At 51.6% G+C, this 16,159-nt stretch overlaps 28 non-coding genes across 28 annotated transcripts; 14 read left to right on the plus strand and 14 right to left on the minus strand.

Moving 5' to 3' along the window:
* Positions 1-786: 786 nt before the first annotated feature.
* trnad-guc (transfer RNA aspartic acid (anticodon GUC)) lies at positions 787-858 on the minus strand. Its single transcript has one exon. It is a non-coding gene; the product is annotated as a tRNA-Asp (tRNA).
* Positions 859-1,191: 333 nt separating this feature from the next.
* trnaf-gaa (transfer RNA phenylalanine (anticodon GAA)) lies at positions 1,192-1,264 on the plus strand. The gene has a single exon. It is a non-coding gene; the product is annotated as a tRNA-Phe (tRNA).
* A 381-nt stretch (positions 1,265-1,645) lies between these two features.
* On the minus strand, positions 1,646-1,717 carry trnad-guc (transfer RNA aspartic acid (anticodon GUC)). Its single transcript has one exon. It is a non-coding gene; the product is annotated as a tRNA-Asp (tRNA).
* A 333-nt stretch (positions 1,718-2,050) lies between these two features.
* Positions 2,051-2,123, plus strand: trnaf-gaa (transfer RNA phenylalanine (anticodon GAA)). The gene has a single exon. It is a non-coding gene; the product is annotated as a tRNA-Phe (tRNA).
* A 978-nt stretch (positions 2,124-3,101) lies between these two features.
* trnad-guc (transfer RNA aspartic acid (anticodon GUC)) lies at positions 3,102-3,173 on the minus strand. Its single transcript has one exon. It is a non-coding gene; the product is annotated as a tRNA-Asp (tRNA).
* A 333-nt stretch (positions 3,174-3,506) lies between these two features.
* trnaf-gaa (transfer RNA phenylalanine (anticodon GAA)) lies at positions 3,507-3,579 on the plus strand. Its single transcript has one exon. It is a non-coding gene; the product is annotated as a tRNA-Phe (tRNA).
* A 978-nt stretch (positions 3,580-4,557) lies between these two features.
* trnad-guc (transfer RNA aspartic acid (anticodon GUC)) lies at positions 4,558-4,629 on the minus strand. The gene has a single exon. It is a non-coding gene; the product is annotated as a tRNA-Asp (tRNA).
* A 333-nt stretch (positions 4,630-4,962) lies between these two features.
* On the plus strand, positions 4,963-5,035 carry trnaf-gaa (transfer RNA phenylalanine (anticodon GAA)). The gene has a single exon. It is a non-coding gene; the product is annotated as a tRNA-Phe (tRNA).
* A 381-nt stretch (positions 5,036-5,416) lies between these two features.
* Positions 5,417-5,488, minus strand: trnad-guc (transfer RNA aspartic acid (anticodon GUC)). Its single transcript has one exon. It is a non-coding gene; the product is annotated as a tRNA-Asp (tRNA).
* A 333-nt stretch (positions 5,489-5,821) lies between these two features.
* Positions 5,822-5,894, plus strand: trnaf-gaa (transfer RNA phenylalanine (anticodon GAA)). Its single transcript has one exon. It is a non-coding gene; the product is annotated as a tRNA-Phe (tRNA).
* A 978-nt stretch (positions 5,895-6,872) lies between these two features.
* Positions 6,873-6,944, minus strand: trnad-guc (transfer RNA aspartic acid (anticodon GUC)). Its single transcript has one exon. It is a non-coding gene; the product is annotated as a tRNA-Asp (tRNA).
* Positions 6,945-7,277: 333 nt separating this feature from the next.
* On the plus strand, positions 7,278-7,350 carry trnaf-gaa (transfer RNA phenylalanine (anticodon GAA)). Its single transcript has one exon. It is a non-coding gene; the product is annotated as a tRNA-Phe (tRNA).
* A 978-nt stretch (positions 7,351-8,328) lies between these two features.
* trnad-guc (transfer RNA aspartic acid (anticodon GUC)) lies at positions 8,329-8,400 on the minus strand. Its single transcript has one exon. It is a non-coding gene; the product is annotated as a tRNA-Asp (tRNA).
* A 333-nt stretch (positions 8,401-8,733) lies between these two features.
* trnaf-gaa (transfer RNA phenylalanine (anticodon GAA)) lies at positions 8,734-8,806 on the plus strand. The gene has a single exon. It is a non-coding gene; the product is annotated as a tRNA-Phe (tRNA).
* A 381-nt stretch (positions 8,807-9,187) lies between these two features.
* On the minus strand, positions 9,188-9,259 carry trnad-guc (transfer RNA aspartic acid (anticodon GUC)). Its single transcript has one exon. It is a non-coding gene; the product is annotated as a tRNA-Asp (tRNA).
* Positions 9,260-9,592: 333 nt separating this feature from the next.
* On the plus strand, positions 9,593-9,665 carry trnaf-gaa (transfer RNA phenylalanine (anticodon GAA)). The gene has a single exon. It is a non-coding gene; the product is annotated as a tRNA-Phe (tRNA).
* A 381-nt stretch (positions 9,666-10,046) lies between these two features.
* Positions 10,047-10,118, minus strand: trnad-guc (transfer RNA aspartic acid (anticodon GUC)). Its single transcript has one exon. It is a non-coding gene; the product is annotated as a tRNA-Asp (tRNA).
* Positions 10,119-10,451: 333 nt separating this feature from the next.
* On the plus strand, positions 10,452-10,524 carry trnaf-gaa (transfer RNA phenylalanine (anticodon GAA)). Its single transcript has one exon. It is a non-coding gene; the product is annotated as a tRNA-Phe (tRNA).
* A 381-nt stretch (positions 10,525-10,905) lies between these two features.
* On the minus strand, positions 10,906-10,977 carry trnad-guc (transfer RNA aspartic acid (anticodon GUC)). Its single transcript has one exon. It is a non-coding gene; the product is annotated as a tRNA-Asp (tRNA).
* A 333-nt stretch (positions 10,978-11,310) lies between these two features.
* On the plus strand, positions 11,311-11,383 carry trnaf-gaa (transfer RNA phenylalanine (anticodon GAA)). The gene has a single exon. It is a non-coding gene; the product is annotated as a tRNA-Phe (tRNA).
* Positions 11,384-11,764: 381 nt separating this feature from the next.
* trnad-guc (transfer RNA aspartic acid (anticodon GUC)) lies at positions 11,765-11,836 on the minus strand. The gene has a single exon. It is a non-coding gene; the product is annotated as a tRNA-Asp (tRNA).
* Positions 11,837-12,169: 333 nt separating this feature from the next.
* On the plus strand, positions 12,170-12,242 carry trnaf-gaa (transfer RNA phenylalanine (anticodon GAA)). The gene has a single exon. It is a non-coding gene; the product is annotated as a tRNA-Phe (tRNA).
* A 785-nt stretch (positions 12,243-13,027) lies between these two features.
* On the plus strand, positions 13,028-13,100 carry trnaf-gaa (transfer RNA phenylalanine (anticodon GAA)). Its single transcript has one exon. It is a non-coding gene; the product is annotated as a tRNA-Phe (tRNA).
* Positions 13,101-14,078: 978 nt separating this feature from the next.
* On the minus strand, positions 14,079-14,150 carry trnad-guc (transfer RNA aspartic acid (anticodon GUC)). Its single transcript has one exon. It is a non-coding gene; the product is annotated as a tRNA-Asp (tRNA).
* Positions 14,151-14,483: 333 nt separating this feature from the next.
* On the plus strand, positions 14,484-14,556 carry trnaf-gaa (transfer RNA phenylalanine (anticodon GAA)). Its single transcript has one exon. It is a non-coding gene; the product is annotated as a tRNA-Phe (tRNA).
* A 381-nt stretch (positions 14,557-14,937) lies between these two features.
* Positions 14,938-15,009, minus strand: trnad-guc (transfer RNA aspartic acid (anticodon GUC)). The gene has a single exon. It is a non-coding gene; the product is annotated as a tRNA-Asp (tRNA).
* Positions 15,010-15,342: 333 nt separating this feature from the next.
* trnaf-gaa (transfer RNA phenylalanine (anticodon GAA)) lies at positions 15,343-15,415 on the plus strand. The gene has a single exon. It is a non-coding gene; the product is annotated as a tRNA-Phe (tRNA).
* A 381-nt stretch (positions 15,416-15,796) lies between these two features.
* trnad-guc (transfer RNA aspartic acid (anticodon GUC)) lies at positions 15,797-15,868 on the minus strand. Its single transcript has one exon. It is a non-coding gene; the product is annotated as a tRNA-Asp (tRNA).
* Positions 15,869-16,159: the final 291 nt, after the last annotated feature.

Consider the following 16,159-nt stretch of genomic DNA (forward strand, 5'->3'; position numbering starts at 1 on the left):
GCGGGAACATTGCTGCCAATGGTCATTTGTTCTTCATTTGCGTAGATTACTGACTGTGCAGGAGAAAAGTGAAAAGCCAACATCAAGAGCGCGCTACAAGCGAGCAGCAATGTGATACTTGAATTTCAAGACAACTCCAGACACCTCTTGTTGAGGGATGGCTGTATTGGAGGAGAGAAAACTGCCAGAGATAAATTGCTGTGCTTTCTGACAGAGTATCTTTCCTATCATCCATATCTTCGGCAGCACGTGGGCTACTCGGCCATTTTACGCATTGAACCTGCAGCATTGTTGTACCAGCGTCACTCTTCACCGACCGCTCCACCGAGGGTGCCGAAATAGCTCAGTTGGGCGAGAGTTAGACTGAAGATCTAAAGGTCCCTGGTTCGATCCCGGGTTTCGGCACACTGTCCGCGCCCCCTTTTTTGTGAATTGTCCTGACCTCCCTACCTGAGCCTGCTGACCGCTCAACAGTCTGGTGGGTGATAAAACCCCGCTCGCATGACGCAATCAACTTCTGAGGATTTCGGCCATTTTTTTGATAAAGCACTGTGGCAAACAAGTTCCCCAGATTTCACCCTCTACAAAACCCGCCGTGCGGGAACATTGCTGCCAATGGTCATTTGTTCTTCATTTGCGTAGATTACTGACTGTGCAGGAGAAAAGTGAAAAGCCAACATCAAGAGCGCGCTGTTACCCTTTCGCCTCCCCGTGAGAGATGCGGGACAAGACTCCTTTTACCTGAAGTTTGCTTTGTTTTGTCTGTGGGAAGAACAAGAGGGCAAATTCCCCGTCGGGGAATCGAACCCCGGTCTCCCGCGTGACAGGCGGGGATACTGGCCACTATACTAACGAGGAGACGGTGCCGGCTGCCAGAGCGCCCCACAGCGCGCCGGATACATCGATGTCGCTCAGCGATCGTGCTGGGAGGAATTCCAATGGGCCAGAGTTACTACAAGCGAGCAGCAATGTGATACTTGAATTTAAAGACAACTCCAGTCACCTCTTGTTGAGGGATGGCTGTATTGGAGGAGAGAAAACTGCCAGAGATAAATTGCTGTGCTTTCTGACAGAGTATCTTTCCTATCATCCATATCTTCGGCAGCACGTGGGCTACTCGGCCATTTTACGCATTGAACCTGCAGCATTGTTGTACCAGCGTCACTCTTCACCGACCGCTCCGCCCAGGGTGCCGAAATAGCTCAGTTGGGAGAGCGTTAGACTGAAGATCTAAAGGTCCCTGGTTCGATCCCGGGTTTCGGCACACTGTCCGCGCCCCCTTTTTTGTGAATTGTCCTGACCTCCCTACCTGAGCCTGCTGACCGCTCAACAGTCTGGTGGGTGATAAAACCCCGCTCGCATGACGCAATCAACTTCTGAGGATTTCTGCCATTTTTTTGATAAAGCACTGTGGCAAACAAGTTCCCCAGATTTCACCCTCTACAAAACCCGCCGTGCGGGAACATTGCTGCCAATGGTCATTTGTTCTTCATTTGCGTAGATTACTGACTGTGCAGGAGAAAAGTGAAAAGCCAACATCAAGAGCGCGCTGTTACCCTTTCGCCTCCCCGTGAGAGATGCGGGACAAGACTCCTTTTACCTGAAGTTTGCTTTGTTTTGTCTGTGGGAAGAACAAGAGGGCAAACTCCCCGTCGGGGAATCGAACCCCGGTCTCCCGCGTGACAGGCGGGGATACTGGCCACTATACTAACGAGGAGACGGTGCCGGCTGCCAGAGCGCCCCACAGCGCGCCGGATACATCGATGTCGCTCAGCGATCGTGCTGGGAGGAATTCCAATGGGCCAGAGTTACTACAAGCGAGCAGCAATGTGATACTTGAATTTAAAGACAACTCCAGTCACCTCTTGTTGAGGGATGGCTGTATTGGAGGAGAGAAAACTGCCAGAGATAAATTGCTGTGCTTTCTGACAGAGTATCTTTCCTATCATCCATATCTTCGGCAGCACGTGGGCTACTCGGCCATTTTACGCATTGAACCTGCAGCATTGTTGTACCAGCGTCACTCTTCACCGACCGCTCCACCCAGGGTGCCGAAATAGCTCAGTTGGGAGAGCGTTAGACTGAAGATCTAAAGGTCCCTGGTTCGATCCCGGGTTTCGGCACACTGTCCGCGCCCCCTTTTTTGTGAATTGTCCTGACCTCCCTACCTGAGCCTGCTGACCGCTCAACAGTCTGGTGGGTGATAAAACCCCGCTCGCATGACGCAATCAACTTCTGAGGATTTCTGCCATTTTTTTGATAAAGCACTGTGGCAAACAAGTTCCCCAGATTTCACCCTCTACAAAACCCGCCGTGCGGGAACATTGCTGCCAATGGTCATTTGTTCTTCATTTGCGTAGATTACTGACTGTGCAGGAGAAAAGTGAAAAGCCAACATCAAGAGCGCGCTACAAGCGAGCAGCAATGTGATACTTGAATTTCAAGACAACTCCAGACACCTCTTGTTGAGGGATGGCTGTATTGGAGGAGAGAAAACTGCCAGAGATAAATTGCTGTGCTTTCTGACAGAGTATCTTTCCTATCATCCATATCTTCGGCAGCACGTGGGCTACTCGGCCATTTTACGCATTGAACCTGCAGCATTGTTGTACCAGCGTCACTCTTCACCGACCGCTCCACCGAGGGTGCCGAAATAGCTCAGTTGGGCGAGAGTTAGACTGAAGATCTAAAGGTCCCTGGTTTGATCCCGGGTTTCGGCACACTGTCCGCGCCCCCTTTTTTGTGAATTGTCCTGACCTCCCTACCTGAGCCTGCTGACCGCTCAACAGTCTGGTGGGTGATAAAACCCCGCTCGCATGACGCAATCAACTTCTGAGGATTTCTGCCATTTTTTTGATAAAGCACTGTGGCAAACAAGTTCCCCAGATTTCACCCTCTACAAAACCCGCCGTGCGGGAACATTGCTGCCAATGGTCATTTGTTCTTCATTTGCGTAGATTACTGACTGTGCAGGAGAAAAGTGAAAAGCCAACATCAAGAGCGCGCTGTTACCCTTTCGCCTCCCCGTGAGAGATGCGGGACAAGACTCCTTTTACCTGAAGTTTGCTTTGTTTTGTCTGTGGGAAGAACAAGAGGGCAAACTCCCCGTCGGGGAATCGAACCCCGGTCTCCCGCGTGACAGGCGGGGATACTGGCCACTATACTAACGAGGAGACGGTGCCGGCTGCCAGAGCGCCCCACAGCGCGCCGGATACATCGATGTCGCTCAGCGATCGTGCTGGGAGGAATTCCAATGGGCCAGAGTTACTACAAGCGAGCAGCAATGTGATACTTGAATTTAAAGACAACTCCAGTCACCTCTTGTTGAGGGATGGCTGTATTGGAGGAGAGAAAACTGCCAGAGATAAATTGCTGTGCTTTCTGACAGAGTATCTTTCCTATCATCCATATCTTCGGCAGCACGTGGGCTACTCGGCCATTTTACGCATTGAACCTGCAGCATTGTTGTACCAGCGTCACTCTTCACCGACCGCTCCACCCAGGGTGCCGAAATAGCTCAGTTGGGAGAGCGTTAGACTGAAGATCTAAAGGTCCCTGGTTCGATCCCGGGTTTCGGCACACTGTCCGCGCCCCCTTTTTTGTGAATTGTCCTGACCTCCCTACCTGAGCCTGCTGACCGCTCAACAGTCTGGTGGGTGATAAAACCCCGCTCGCATGACGCAATCAACTTCTGAGGATTTCTGCCATTTTTTTGATAAAGCACTGTGGCAAACAAGTTCCCCAGATTTCACCCTCTACAAAACCCGCCGTGCGGGAACATTGCTGCCAATGGTCATTTGTTCTTCATTTGCGTAGATTACTGACTGTGCAGGAGAAAAGTGAAAAGCCAACATCAAGAGCGCGCTACAAGCGAGCAGCAATGTGATACTTGAATTTCAAGACAACTCCAGACACCTCTTGTTGAGGGATGGCTGTATTGGAGGAGAGAAAACTGCCAGAGATAAATTGCTGTGCTTTCTGACAGAGTATCTTTCCTATCATCCATATCTTCGGCAGCACGTGGGCTACTCGGCCATTTTACGCATTGAACCTGCAGCATTGTTGTACCAGCGTCACTCTTCACCGACCGCTCCACCGAGGGTGCCGAAATAGCTCAGTTGGGCGAGAGTTAGACTGAAGATCTAAAGGTCCCTGGTTTGATCCCGGGTTTCGGCACACTGTCCGCGCCCCCTTTTTTGTGAATTGTCCTGACCTCCCTACCTGAGCCTGCTGACCGCTCAACAGTCTGGTGGGTGATAAAACCCCGCTCGCATGACGCAATCAACTTCTGAGGATTTCTGCCATTTTTTTGATAAAGCACTGTGGCAAACAAGTTCCCCAGATTTCACCCTCTACAAAACCCGCCGTGCGGGAACATTGCTGCCAATGGTCATTTGTTCTTCATTTGCGTAGATTACTGACTGTGCAGGAGAAAAGTGAAAAGCCAACATCAAGAGCGCGCTGTTACCCTTTCGCCTCCCCGTGAGAGATGCGGGACAAGACTCCTTTTACCTGAAGTTTGCTTTGTTTTGTCTGTGGGAAGAACAAGAGGGCAAACTCCCCGTCGGGGAATCGAACCCCGGTCTCCCGCGTGACAGGCGGGGATACTGGCCACTATACTAACGAGGAGACGGTGCCGGCTGCCAGAGCGCCCCACAGCGCGCCGGATACATCGATGTCGCTCAGCGATCGTGCTGGGAGGAATTCCAATGGGCCAGAGTTACTACAAGCGAGCAGCAATGTGATACTTGAATTTAAAGACAACTCCAGTCACCTCTTGTTGAGGGATGGCTGTATTGGAGGAGAGAAAACTGCCAGAGATAAATTGCTGTGCTTTCTGACAGAGTATCTTTCCTATCATCCATATCTTCGGCAGCACGTGGGCTACTCGGCCATTTTACGCATTGAACCTGCAGCATTGTTGTACCAGCGTCACTCTTCACCGACCGCTCCGCCCAGGGTGCCGAAATAGCTCAGTTGGGAGAGCGTTAGACTGAAGATCTAAAGGTCCCTGGTTCGATCCCGGGTTTCGGCACACTGTCTGCGCCCCCTTTTTTGTGAATTGTCCTGACCTCCCTACCTGAGCCTGCTGACCGCTCAACAGTCTGGTGGGTGATAAAACCCCGCTCGCATGACGCAATCAACTTCTGAGGATTTCTGCCATTTTTTTGATAAAGCACTGTGGCAAACAAGTTCCCCAGATTTCACCCTCTACAAAACCCGCCGTGCGGGAACATTGCTGCCAATGGTCATTTGTTCTTCATTTGCGTAGATTACTGACTGTGCAGGAGAAAAGTGAAAAGCCAACATCAAGAGCGCGCTGTTACCCTTTCGCCTCCCCGTGAGAGATGCGGGACAAGACTCCTTTTACCTGAAGTTTGCTTTGTTTTGTCTGTGGGAAGAACAAGAGGGCAAACTCCCCGTCGGGGAATCGAACCCCGGTCTCCCGCGTGACAGGCGGGGATACTGGCCACTATACTAACGAGGAGACGGTGCCGGCTGCCAGAGCGCCCCACAGCGCGCCGGATACATCGATGTCGCTCAGCGATCGTGCTGGGAGGAATTCCAATGGGCCAGAGTTACTACAAGCGAGCAGCAATGTGATACTTGAATTTAAAGACAACTCCAGTCACCTCTTGTTGAGGGATGGCTGTATTGGAGGAGAGAAAACTGCCAGAGATAAATTGCTGTGCTTTCTGACAGAGTATCTTTCCTATCATCCATATCTTCGGCAGCACGTGGGCTACTCGGCCATTTTACGCATTGAACCTGCAGCATTGTTGTACCAGCGTCACTCTTCACCGACCGCTCCACCCAGGGTGCCGAAATAGCTCAGTTGGGAGAGCGTTAGACTGAAGATCTAAAGGTCCCTGGTTCGATCCCGGGTTTCGGCACACTGTCCGCGCCCCCTTTTTTGTGAATTGTCCTGACCTCCCTACCTGAGCCTGCTGACCGCTCAACAGTCTGGTGGGTGATAAAACCCCGCTCGCATGACGCAATCAACTTCTGAGGATTTCTGCCATTTTTTTGATAAAGCACTGTGGCAAACAAGTTCCCCAGATTTCACCCTCTACAAAACCCGCCGTGCGGGAACATTGCTGCCAATGGTCATTTGTTCTTCATTTGCGTAGATTACTGACTGTGCAGGAGAAAAGTGAAAAGCCAACATCAAGAGCGCGCTACAAGCGAGCAGCAATGTGATACTTGAATTTCAAGACAACTCCAGACACCTCTTGTTGAGGGATGGCTGTATTGGAGGAGAGAAAACTGCCAGAGATAAATTGCTGTGCTTTCTGACAGAGTATCTTTCCTATCATCCATATCTTCGGCAGCACGTGGGCTACTCGGCCATTTTACGCATTGAACCTGCAGCATTGTTGTACCAGCGTCACTCTTCACCGACCGCTCCACCGAGGGTGCCGAAATAGCTCAGTTGGGCGAGAGTTAGACTGAAGATCTAAAGGTCCCTGGTTCGATCCCGGGTTTCGGCACACTGTCCGCGCCCCCTTTTTTGTGAATTGTCCTGACCTCCCTACCTGAGCCTGCTGACCGCTCAACAGTCTGGTGGGTGATAAAACCCCGCTCGCATGACGCAATCAACTTCTGAGGATTTCTGCCATTTTTTTGATAAAGCACTGTGGCAAACAAGTTCCCCAGATTTCACCCTCTACAAAACCCGCCGTGCGGGAACATTGCTGCCAATGGTCATTTGTTCTTCATTTGCGTAGATTACTGACTGTGCAGGAGAAAAGTGAAAAGCCAACATCAAGAGCGCGCTGTTACCCTTTCGCCTCCCCGTGAGAGATGCGGGACAAGACTCCTTTTACCTGAAGTTTGCTTTGTTTTGTCTGTGGGAAGAACAAGAGGGCAAACTCCCCGTCGGGGAATCGAACCCCGGTCTCCCGCGTGACAGGCGGGGATACTGGCCACTATACTAACGAGGAGACGGTGCCGGCTGCCAGAGCGCCCCACAGCGCGCCGGATACATCGATGTCGCTCAGCGATCGTGCTGGGAGGAATTCCAATGGGCCAGAGTTACTACAAGCGAGCAGCAATGTGATACTTGAATTTAAAGACAACTCCAGTCACCTCTTGTTGAGGGATGGCTGTATTGGAGGAGAGAAAACTGCCAGAGATAAATTGCTGTGCTTTCTGACAGAGTATCTTTCCTATCATCCATATCTTCGGCAGCACGTGGGCTACTCGGCCATTTTACGCATTGAACCTGCAGCATTGTTGTACCAGCGTCACTCTTCACCGACCGCTCCACCCAGGGTGCCGAAATAGCTCAGTTGGGAGAGCGTTAGACTGAAGATCTAAAGGTCCCTGGTTCGATCCCGGGTTTCGGCACACTGTCCGCGCCCCCTTTTTTGTGAATTGTCCTGACCTCCCTACCTGAGCCTGCTGACCGCTCAACAGTCTGGTGGGTGATAAAACCCCGCTCGCATGACGCAATCAACTTCTGAGGATTTCTGCCATTTTTTTGATAAAGCACTGTGGCAAACAAGTTCCCCAGATTTCACCCTCTACAAAACCCGCCGTGCGGGAACATTGCTGCCAATGGTCATTTGTTCTTCATTTGCGTAGATTACTGACTGTGCAGGAGAAAAGTGAAAAGCCAACATCAAGAGCGCGCTACAAGCGAGCAGCAATGTGATACTTGAATTTCAAGACAACTCCAGACACCTCTTGTTGAGGGATGGCTGTATTGGAGGAGAGAAAACTGCCAGAGATAAATTGCTGTGCTTTCTGACAGAGTATCTTTCCTATCATCCATATCTTCGGCAGCACGTGGGCTACTCGGCCATTTTACGCATTGAACCTGCAGCATTGTTGTACCAGCGTCACTCTTCACCGACCGCTCCACCGAGGGTGCCGAAATAGCTCAGTTGGGCGAGAGTTAGACTGAAGATCTAAAGGTCCCTGGTTTGATCCCGGGTTTCGGCACACTGTCCGCGCCCCCTTTTTTGTGAATTGTCCTGACCTCCCTACCTGAGCCTGCTGACCGCTCAACAGTCTGGTGGGTGATAAAACCCCGCTCGCATGACGCAATCAACTTCTGAGGATTTCTGCCATTTTTTTGATAAAGCACTGTGGCAAACAAGTTCCCCAGATTTCACCCTCTACAAAACCCGCCGTGCGGGAACATTGCTGCCAATGGTCATTTGTTCTTCATTTGCGTAGATTACTGACTGTGCAGGAGAAAAGTGAAAAGCCAACATCAAGAGCGCGCTGTTACCCTTTCGCCTCCCCGTGAGAGATGCGGGACAAGACTCCTTTTACCTGAAGTTTGCTTTGTTTTGTCTGTGGGAAGAACAAGAGGGCAAACTCCCCGTCGGGGAATCGAACCCCGGTCTCCCGCGTGACAGGCGGGGATACTGGCCACTATACTAACGAGGAGACGGTGCCGGCTGCCAGAGCGCCCCACAGCGCGCCGGATACATCGATGTCGCTCAGCGATCGTGCTGGGAGGAATTCCAATGGGCCAGAGTTACTACAAGCGAGCAGCAATGTGATACTTGAATTTAAAGACAACTCCAGTCACCTCTTGTTGAGGGATGGCTGTATTGGAGGAGAGAAAACTGCCAGAGATAAATTGCTGTGCTTTCTGACAGAGTATCTTTCCTATCATCCATATCTTCGGCAGCACGTGGGCTACTCGGCCATTTTACGCATTGAACCTGCAGCATTGTTGTACCAGCGTCACTCTTCACCGACCGCTCCGCCCAGGGTGCCGAAATAGCTCAGTTGGGAGAGCGTTAGACTGAAGATCTAAAGGTCCCTGGTTCGATCCCGGGTTTCGGCACACTGTCCGCGCCCCCTTTTTTGTGAATTGTCCTGACCTCCCTACCTGAGCCTGCTGACCGCTCAACAGTCTGGTGGGTGATAAAACCCCGCTCGCATGACGCAATCAACTTCTGAGGATTTCTGCCATTTTTTTGATAAAGCACTGTGGCAAACAAGTTCCCCAGATTTCACCCTCTACAAAACCCGCCGTGCGGGAACATTGCTGCCAATGGTCATTTGTTCTTCATTTGCGTAGATTACTGACTGTGCAGGAGAAAAGTGAAAAGCCAACATCAAGAGCGCGCTGTTACCCTTTCGCCTCCCCGTGAGAGATGCGGGACAAGACTCCTTTTACCTGAAGTTTGCTTTGTTTTGTCTGTGGGAAGAACAAGAGGGCAAACTCCCCGTCGGGGAATCGAACCCCGGTCTCCCGCGTGACAGGCGGGGATACTGGCCACTATACTAACGAGGAGACGGTGCCGGCTGCCAGAGCGCCCCACAGCGCGCCGGATACATCGATGTCGCTCAGCGATCGTGCTGGGAGGAATTCCAATGGGCCAGAGTTACTACAAGCGAGCAGCAATGTGATACTTGAATTTAAAGACAACTCCAGTCACCTCTTGTTGAGGGATGGCTGTATTGGAGGAGAGAAAACTGCCAGAGATAAATTGCTGTGCTTTCTGACAGAGTATCTTTCCTATCATCCATATCTTCGGCAGCACGTGGGCTACTCGGCCATTTTACGCATTGAACCTGCAGCATTGTTGTACCAGCGTCACTCTTCACCGACCGCTCCGCCCAGGGTGCCGAAATAGCTCAGTTGGGAGAGCGTTAGACTGAAGATCTAAAGGTCCCTGGTTCGATCCCGGGTTTCGGCACACTGTCCGCGCCCCCTTTTTTGTGAATTGTCCTGACCTCCCTACCTGAGCCTGCTGACCGCTCAACAGTCTGGTGGGTGATAAAACCCCGCTCGCATGACGCAATCAACTTCTGAGGATTTCTGCCATTTTTTTGATAAAGCACTGTGGCAAACAAGTTCCCCAGATTTCACCCTCTACAAAACCCGCCGTGCGGGAACATTGCTGCCAATGGTCATTTGTTCTTCATTTGCGTAGATTACTGACTGTGCAGGAGAAAAGTGAAAAGCCAACATCAAGAGCGCGCTGTTACCCTTTCGCCTCCCCGTGAGAGATGCGGGACAAGACTCCTTTTACCTGAAGTTTGCTTTGTTTTGTCTGTGGGAAGAACAAGAGGGCAAACTCCCCGTCGGGGAATCGAACCCCGGTCTCCCGCGTGACAGGCGGGGATACTGGCCACTATACTAACGAGGAGACGGTGCCGGCTGCCAGAGCGCCCCACAGCGCGCCGGATACATCGATGTCGCTCAGCGATCGTGCTGGGAGGAATTCCAATGGGCCAGAGTTACTACAAGCGAGCAGCAATGTGATACTTGAATTTAAAGACAACTCCAGTCACCTCTTGTTGAGGGATGGCTGTATTGGAGGAGAGAAAACTGCCAGAGATAAATTGCTGTGCTTTCTGACAGAGTATCTTTCCTATCATCCATATCTTCGGCAGCACGTGGGCTACTCGGCCATTTTACGCATTGAACCTGCAGCATTGTTGTACCAGCGTCACTCTTCACCGACCGCTCCGCCCAGGGTGCCGAAATAGCTCAGTTGGGAGAGCGTTAGACTGAAGATCTAAAGGTCCCTGGTTCGATCCCGGGTTTCGGCACACTGTCCGCGCCCCCTTTTTTGTGAATTGTCCTGACCTCCCTACCTGAGCCTGCTGACCGCTCAACAGTCTGGTGGGTGATAAAACCCCGCTCGCATGACGCAATCAACTTCTGAGGATTTCTGCCATTTTTTTGATAAAGCACTGTGGCAAACAAGTTCCCCAGATTTCACCCTCTACAAAACCCGCCGTGCGGGAACATTGCTGCCAATGGTCATTTGTTCTTCATTTGCGTAGATTACTGACTGTGCAGGAGAAAAGTGAAAAGCCAACATCAAGAGCGCGCTGTTACCCTTTCGCCTCCCCGTGAGAGATGCGGGACAAGACTCCTTTTACCTGAAGTTTGCTTTGTTTTGTCTGTGGGAAGAACAAGAGGGCAAACTCCCCGTCGGGGAATCGAACCCCGGTCTCCCGCGTGACAGGCGGGGATACTGGCCACTATACTAACGAGGAGACGGTGCCGGCTGCCAGAGCGCCCCACAGCGCGCCGGATACATCGATGTCGCTCAGCGATCGTGCTGGGAGGAATTCCAATGGGCCAGAGTTACTACAAGCGAGCAGCAATGTGATACTTGAATTTAAAGACAACTCCAGTCACCTCTTGTTGAGGGATGGCTGTATTGGAGGAGAGAAAACTGCCAGAGATAAATTGCTGTGCTTTCTGACAGAGTATCTTTCCTATCATCCATATCTTCGGCAGCACGTGGGCTACTCGGCCATTTTACGCATTGAACCTGCAGCATTGTTGTACCAGCGTCACTCTTCACCGACCGCTCCACCCAGGGTGCCGAAATAGCTCAGTTGGGAGAGCGTTAGACTGAAGATCTAAAGGTCCCTGGTTCGATCCCGGGTTTCGGCACACTGTCCGCGCCCCCTTTTTTGTGAATTGTCCTGACCTCCCTACCTGAGCCTGCTGACCGCTCAACAGTCTGGTGGGTGATAAAACCCCTCTCGCATGACGCAATCAACTTCTGAGGATTTCTGCCATTTTTTTGATAAAGCACTGTGGCAAACAAGTTCCCCAGATTTCACCCTCTACAAAACCCGCCGTGCGGGAACATTGCTGCCAATGGTCATTTGTTCTTCATTTGCGTAGATTACTGACTGTGCAGGAGAAAAGTGAAAAGCCAACATCAAGAGCGCGCTGTTACCCTTTCGCCTCCCCGTGAGAGATGCGGGACAAGACTCCTTTTACCTGAAGTTTGCTTTGTTTTGTCTGTGGGAAGAACAAGAGGGCAAACTCCCCGTCGGGGAATCGAACCCCGGTCTCCCGCGTGACAGGCGGGGATACTGGCCACTATACTAACGAGGAGACGGTGCCGGCTGCCAGAGCGCCCCACAGCGCGCCGGATACATCGATGTCGCTCAGCGATCGTGCTGGGAGGAATTCCAATGGGCCAGAGTTACTACAAGCGAGCAGCAATGTGATACTTGAATTTAAAGACAACTCCAGTCACCTCTTGTTGAGGGATGGCTGTATTGGAGGAGAGAAAACTGCCAGAGATAAATTGCTGTGCTTTCTGACAGAGTATCTTTCCTATCATCCATATCTTCGGCAGCACGTGGGCTACTCGGCCATTTTACGCATTGAACCTGCAGCATTGTTGTACCAGCGTCACTCTTCACCGACCGCTCCACCCAGGGTGCCGAAATAGCTCAGTTGGGAGAGCGTTAGACTGAAGATCTAAAGGTCCCTGGTTCGATCCCGGGTTTCGGCACACTGTCCGCGCCCCCTTTTTTGTGAATTGTCCTGACCTCCCTACCTGAGCCTGCTGACCGCTCAACAGTCTGGTGGGTGATAAAACCCCTCTCGCATGACGCAATCAACTTCTGAGGATTTCTGCCATTTTTTTGATAAAGCACTGTGGCAAACAAGTTCCCCAGATTTCACCCTCTACAAAACCCGCCGTGCGGGAACATTGCTGCCAATGGTCATTTGTTCTTCATTTGCGTAGATTACTGACTGTGCAGGAGAAAAGTGAAAAGCCAACATCAAGAGCGCGCTGTTACCCTTTCGCCTCCCCGTGAGAGATGCGGGACAAGACTCCTTTTACCTGAAGTTTGCTTTGTTTTGTCTGTGGGAAGAACAAGAGGGCAAACTCCCCGTCGGGGAATCGAACCCCGGTCTCCCGCGTGACAGGCGGGGATAGTGGCCACTATACTAACGAGGAGACGGTGCCGGCTGCCAGGGCGCCCCACAGCGCGCCGGATACATCGATGTCGCTCAGCGATCGTGCTGGGAGGAATTCCAATGGGCCAGAGTTACTACAAGCGAGCAGCAATGTGATACTTGAATTTAAAGACAACTCCAGTCACCTCTTGTTGAGGGATGGCGTATTGGAGGAGAGAAAACTGCCAGAGATAAATTGCTGTGCTTTCTGACAGAGTATCTTTCCTATCATCCATATCTTCGGCAGCACGTGGGCTACTCGGCCATTTTACGCATTGAACCTGCAGCATTGTTGTACCAGCGTCACTCTTCACCGACCGCTCCACCCAGGGTGCCGAAATAGCTCAGTTGGGAGAGCGTTAGACTGAAGATCTAAAGGTCCCTGGTTCGATCCCGGGTTTCGGCACACTGTCCGCGCCCCCTTTTTTGTGAATTGTCCTGACCTCCCTACCTGAGCCTGCTGACCGCTCAACAGTCTGGTGGGTGATAAAACCCCGCTCGCATGACGCAATCAACTTCTGAGGATTTCTGCCATTTTTTTGATAAAGCACTGTGGCAAACAAGTTCCCCAGATTTCACCCTCTACAAAACCCGCCGTGCGGGAACATTGCTGCCAATGGTCATTTGTTCTTCATTTGCGTAGATTACTGACTGTGCAGGAGAAAAGTGAAAAGCCAACATCAAGAGCGCGCTACAAGCGAGCAGCAATGTGATACTTGAATTTCAAGACAACTCCAGACACCTCTTGTTGAGGGATGGCTGTATTGGAGGAGAGAAAACTGCCAGAGATAAATTGCTGTGCTTTCTGACAGAGTATCTTTCCTATCATCCATATCTTCGGCAGCACGTGGGCTACTCGGCCATTTTACGCATTGAACCTGCAGCATTGTTGTACCAGCGTCACTCTTCACCGACCGCTCCACCGAGGGTGCAGAAATAGCTCAGTTGGGCGAGAGTTAGACTGAAGATCTAAAGGTCCCTGGTTTGATCCCGGGTTTCGGCACACTGTCCGCGCCCCCTTTTTTGTGAATTGTCCTGACCTCCCTACCTGAGCCTGCTGACCGCTCAACAGTCTGGTGGGTGATAAAACCCCGCTCGCATGACGCAATCAACTTCTGAGGATTTCTGCCATTTTTTTGATAAAGCACTGTGGCAAACAAGTTCCCCAGATTTCACCCTCTACAAAACCCGCCGTGCGGGAACATTGCTGCCAATGGTCATTTGTTCTTCATTTGCGTAGATTACTGACTGTGCAGGAGAAAAGTGAAAAGCCAACATCAAGAGCGCGCTGTTACCCTTTCGCCTCCCCGTGAGAGATGCGGGACAAGACTCCTTTTACCTGAAGTTTGCTTTGTTTTGTCTGTGGGAAGAACAAGAGGGCAAACTCCCCGTCGGGGAATCGAACCCCGGTCTCCCGCGTGACAGGCGGGGATACTGGCCACTATACTAACGAGGAGACGGTGCCGGCTGCCAGAGCGCCCCACAGCGCGCCGGATACATCGATGTCGCTCAGCGATCGTGCTGGGAGGAATTCCAATGGGCCAGAGTTACTACAAGCGAGCAGCAATGTGATACTTGAATTTAAAGACAACTCCAGTCACCTCTTGTTGAGGGATGGCTGTATTGGAGGAGAGAAAACTGCCAGAGATAAATTGCTGTGCTTTCTGACAGAGTATCTTTCCTATCATCCATATCTTCGGCAGCACGTGGGCTACTCGGCCATTTTACGCATTGAACCTGCAGCATTGTTGTACCAGCGTCACTCTTCACCGACCGCTCCGCCCAGGGTGCCGAAATAGCTCAGTTGGGAGAGCGTTAGACTGAAGATCTAAAGGTCCCTGGTTCGATCCCGGGTTTCGGCACACTGTCCGCGCCCCCTTTTTTGTGAATTGTCCTGACCTCCCTACCTGAGCCTGCTGACCGCTCAACAGTCTGGTGGGTGATAAAACCCCGCTCGCATGACGCAATCAACTTCTGAGGATTTCTGCCATTTTTTTGATAAAGCACTGTGGCAAACAAGTTCCCCAGATTTCACCCTCTACAAAACCCGCCGTGCGGGAACATTGCTGCCAATGGTCATTTGTTCTTCATTTGCGTAGATTACTGACTGTGCAGGAGAAAAGTGAAAAGCCAACATCAAGAGCGCGCTGTTACCCTTTCGCCTCCCCGTGAGAGATGCGGGACAAGACTCCTTTTACCTGAAGTTTGCTTTGTTTTGTCTGTGGGAAGAACAAGAGGGCAAACTCCCCGTCGGGGAATCGAACCCCGGTCTCCCGCGTGACAGGCGGGGATACTGGCCACTATACTAACGAGGAGACGGTGCCGGCTGCCAGAGCGCCCCACAGCGCGCCGGATACATCGATGTCGCTCAGCGATCGTGCTGGGAGGAATTCCAATGGGCCAGAGTTACTACAAGCGAGCAGCAATGTGATACTTGAATTTAAAGACAACTCCAGTCACCTCTTGTTGAGGGATGGCTGTATTGGAGGAGAGAAAACTGCCAGAGATAAATTGCTGTGCTTTCTGACAGAGTATCTTTCCTATCATCCATATCTTCGGCAGCACGTGGGCTACTCGGCCATTTTACGCATTGAACCTGCAGCATTGTTGTACCAGCGTCACTCTTCACCGACCGCTCAGCCCAGGGTGCCGAAATAGCTCAGTTGGGAGAGCGTTAGACTGAAGATCTAAAGGTCCCTGGTTCGATCCCGGGTTTCGGCACACTGTCCGCGCCCCCTTTTTTGTGAATTGTCCTGACCTCCCTACCTGAGCCTGCTGACCGCTCAACAGTCTGGTGGGTGATAAAACCCCGCTCGCATGACGCAATCAACTTCTGAGGATTTCTGCCATTTTTTTGATAAAGCACTGTGGCAAACAAGTTCCCCAGATTTCACCCTCTACAAAACCCGCCGTGCGGGAACATTGCTGCCAATGGTCATTTGTTCTTCATTTGCGTAGATTACTGACTGTGCAGGAGAAAAGTGAAAAGCCAACATCAAGAGCGCGCTGTTACCCTTTCGCCTCCCCGTGAGAGATGCGGGACAAGACTCCTTTTACCTGAAGTTTGCTTTGTTTTGTCTGTGGGAAGAACAAGAGGGCAAACTCCCCGTCGGGGAATCGAACCCCGGTCTCCCGCGTGACAGGCGGGGATACTGGCCACTATACTAACGAGGAGACGGTGCCGGCTGCCAGAGCGCCCCACAGCGCGCCGGATACATCGATGTCGCTCAGCGATCGTGCTGGGAGGAATTCCAATGGGCCAGAGTTACTACAAGCGAGCAGCAATGTGATACTTGAATTTAAAGACAACTCCAGTCACCTCTTGTTGAGGGATGGCTGTATTGGAGGAGAGAAAACTGCCAGAGATAAATTGCTGTGCTTTCTGACAGAGTATCTTTCCTATCATCCATATCTTCGGCAGCACGTGGGCTACTCGGCCATTTTACGCATTGAACCTGCAGCATT

The sequence above is a fragment of the Conger conger genome, chromosome 15 (assembly GCF_963514075.1).
Source record: "Conger conger chromosome 15, fConCon1.1, whole genome shotgun sequence".
Classification (NCBI taxonomy): domain Eukaryota; kingdom Metazoa; phylum Chordata; class Actinopteri; order Anguilliformes; family Congridae; genus Conger; species Conger conger.